At 38.7% G+C, this 3,856-nt stretch overlaps 1 long non-coding RNA gene across 1 annotated transcript; it reads right to left on the bottom strand.

Annotated features, from left to right (window-relative positions):
• Nucleotides 1–478: 478 nt before the first annotated feature.
• Nucleotides 479–2,322, bottom strand: LOC116209223. Its single transcript, XR_004157177.1, has 3 exons — nucleotides 2,143–2,322; nucleotides 1,134–1,237; nucleotides 479–1,052 (listed from the first exon to the last, which is right to left on the bottom strand). It is a non-coding gene; the product is annotated as an uncharacterized LOC116209223 (long non-coding RNA).
• Between the last annotated feature and the right edge of the window lie 1,534 nt (nucleotides 2,323–3,856).

Genomic DNA, 3,856 nt, shown 5'->3' with positions numbered 1-3,856 from the left:
CATTGAAACTGGTTGGATTTTTTCTTTTTCTTTTCTAAGAATGGAATGGAATGTCACCTATTAAATAAATACTCAAAACAATAAATAGGAGAAAGAGGATAAATTGCAGTGGCATCGCATGCTCTCACCTGTCATGTTAGCTAAGAGATTGTAATTTTGATTCTCGTGATGGAACTATCCGTATTCTTTTATTAGCTTTTAGGATTTTTAATTCATTGTATTACATTCATGGAGCTCCTTTGTAACCGTTGGTAAAAATATATATATTCACATAGGTACTTATAATAAATCACGAGTTGTAATACATTTAACAAACTAAGCTATCATAATGGGCGAATTTTACTTGCAATGCAAGAATTATAAACTCACTAACCACATCTAAGCATGAATTATTCTCGACTTATTTGCTGAAGATACCTCGTGATTTCATCGAAGGATAAATTACTCATGATCTGAATATGTTATATTACTCAAATATCTGAAAAACAAATCCACACGACATTTTCTTCACTGTTTTACATTTAACGTTGATGACTAAGCTGGTGAATCCCACATTATGTTAAATAGCAAAACGTTAAACACTAAAAGAAATTCTTGGAAAATTAATCCACTAAAGCCTCGAACTCTGGGGACTTTTTAAATTCTTCTCTTGCCTTCTTCTGTGCCTTCTCGATCTGAGCTGGAAGGGATTTCTTAATTTCTTCGAGTTCAGAGATCTTCGGGGACATAAGGTTACAATCACCGAGCACTGGAAAATCCCTTATAATTCCGAGCAAAGCTCATTTTAGTTGGAGGAGCAGCTCAGTGGAACCTAGATCTGGGGAAATTTGAAGTTCATTGAGTTTCTTTTTCCATCCATCGACGTTTCTTTAGAGCTCTCGCAGCTCGGAAAGCTCTTCGTCCTGCTTTTCCACTTCATTTTCTTTTCTTTCCAGATCCTCTTCAACAGAACTTAGCTACTTCTCCAGTTCTTTTGGGGCTGCCTGAACGCGTGCAAGCTCGACCTAGTATTCCCGGCATTTCAGGCGAGCATGCTCAACAATGGTGGCGACCTATATAATGCAAATATCAGCACATACTGACGATGATTTCTGATCAAATGAAGATTTATATCAGATAAAACAAGTACTCACTTGGAGGGAGTTAGTCCCTGCTACGTCAAACAATTTTTTGTCGTCTTTTGCCTCGAAATTTGCTTTTACACCAGGAGTGTACAAAAGCGAGAATGCCTGGTGAGCTACATCAGGATAATTCCTCGACCAATGAGTATTTTTGGGAATAATCACATTTTCTAAACTATAATTTCCCCCATTAGTTTGGAGACAGTGCATCACAAAGCAGTTCCATAAAAGCCATTTGGGAACAGTTAGCTGGCTCGGGGAAATCTGGAAGTAATGTACCATCTCAATAGCTAAGGGGGACAAAGGGAATCGAAGTCCCCCGACTGTTATATGTTTGGTAAGGACAGAGAACTCTCGCTCTTCGGGCTATCTAATGTTGTTTTGCATGCCCGATCAATCTGATCAGAAAATCGAGCACCGGAATCTAGAAAGATTTTGCTTGCCTCAATGGCAAAAGCAAATGAACCCCAATCCAATTGGTTTATTGGGGTTTCTGCACTTAAGGGTAATCACACTTTTCGATGGAGTAACGGTCCCAGAAGAATTTCTACCATAATCTTTTCGGGGATTAGAAGAGCTTGCCAGTGGGATTGAAATATAAAAAACAAAAAGAATAACGGGCGTAATTAAAACTCCGGAAATCGAAAATTGCAAACGGGAAAAAGTTTAAAAAATTACATGATCGAAAAGATCAAAAGCAGTGAGAAAGCAAAAATTACAAACTCAGTCTGAAAAACCGAACACAATTAATTGCCAAGATAAAAAAAGGGTTACTACCCAGAAACATAAGAAATTCGGCAAAACCCAGAAAAATGTCAGACAAAGGTCCCAATTATTCAATCAATTAACGTTAATTGTTCTTTAAATTATCCAAAAGTTCATCAAATAAATGCAAACTTCGAACTCACAATCGTGAAAGGTAGGGTTTTTTAAGAAGCTTTTGAAACAGAGGCAACTTTACATTGATCAAAAATTTAATTCTCTAAAAAGAAATCAATAGGATATGGTAAGGAGAACATACATTCTTCAGCGAAGATTGAAATTTGAGGCAAATCTGGATCAGAGGCGTGGACAAAATAGGGGTTAGTGAGAGTAGCGGCGATGAGAAGGGCTCAGGGGGTGGTGTGAGGATGAAGAAAAGATTTTCGAATTCAATATAAACCCAAGAGGCGCGCAGAATGAAGTTAAAAAGGCACATCACTGCTCAAATCCGATTACAGGTTGACACGTAACGAAAGTGCGGTTCTGCCTTGATAAGATAACTTTAAGTATCTCGTCCGGCATCAATATGCTCGGCCGAGAACCGGGGGCACAATCAGTTGATATAAGTATTCTTGCCCGATATCAATATGCTCGGTTGAGAAAAGGGGACAATCAATTGATTTATATTCTCTCGCGGCATCGATATGCTTGGCCAAGAATAGGGGACAATGTACATAGGAGAGAATTATTTTTCTCGATTATTTTCGAGGGAACAAATTCACTCAAAAATAAGGGACAAATGATATGGACAGGGTCCGACGGTACGTGGATTTAAGCCTACAGCATGTTTAGCACAGTCAAAAGCCTCACCAGGCCAGCCATTTGAGGCGCCCGACCAAACAAGTTAGAGTTGCTCGATAGTCAGGTGTTCTGATGAAGTAAGGAAAGTCAGTGTAAAGCAAAAGCTAACTTGGCACTAGTACGTGTTAGCCTATAAATATTCGACCGAGATCAAAGACTAACTAAGTTCAGATTCTCTAACAACCTTTCTTATCTACCTTCTCTCTCGATGCTCTTTTTCCCTCATTCACCCCTACGGTGAAAAATTGTCATCACGTTCTACCACCAGATTCCGTTTCTCCTCCCCCTCAGCAGTTCGTGACTCATCATTCTCTTAGATAGTACTAAAATTGTGGGATGATATTGGTGGCTTAAATTTTTTGAGAACCAAAGTAGTGGCTGGTCCAAACTTTAAGGACTATTTAGGTTACTCCATAAGACTTAAAAGAACCCTGATGAACAGTTTCTTTCATTTGTCTTCATAGTCTTCGCCGCCCCACGATTTCTCTCTCGAGTCCTTTTGTCATGAACCTTGTCCACCTCGTCCGTGCACTGACGACACCACCATTGCGTCTGCCACTCTCTTTTGTCATCAACAACCCCTCTCCTCCCCCCTCCCACTGGACAGTTTCATACAACTCCCACAGAAGACCCGAGCAACTGACCCACCTAATCTCTTCCGGCCAAATTAGCCGGAGTCGCTCGATATTCAGGTGATCGGATGAAGTAAGAAAATTCGGTGTAGAGCAAATACTGACCTCGCACTAGTACGAACAAACCTATAAAATTTCGACTCAAATCAAAGGCTAAATGTAACATCAGTGGCTGAACCTCGTGATATTAGGACTAGTTATAGATTTATTGATCGATTTGCATGCATTTAGGTGTCTTTTGATTAAGTTTAGGCTTGTAAGATCAGTGCGATTGCGAGAAACTCAAATTTGCCTAACTCCGGAAGAGTTTACCTTAATTGGGATTTTTGGAAATAATCGAATTTCGAGAAACTATTTCCCGATAATTGTTCTCTCATATTATTAGACCACAAAAATGATTTCTAATGAATTTTACAACAAGTTTTGCTTTGGTAAATTCGCATTTCAAATTTGAAGAAAGAGTAGAAATCTCGTTTTTGTTCTTCGACTGAAAATTTGACTTTTGATTCATTCGGAATTTAATTTTTATAATATTTTATT

This window comes from Punica granatum, chromosome 5 (genome assembly GCF_007655135.1).
Source record: "Punica granatum isolate Tunisia-2019 chromosome 5, ASM765513v2, whole genome shotgun sequence".
Taxonomy (NCBI): domain Eukaryota; kingdom Viridiplantae; phylum Streptophyta; class Magnoliopsida; order Myrtales; family Lythraceae; genus Punica; species Punica granatum.
This window is presented reverse-complemented; position numbering and strand designations above follow the sequence as displayed.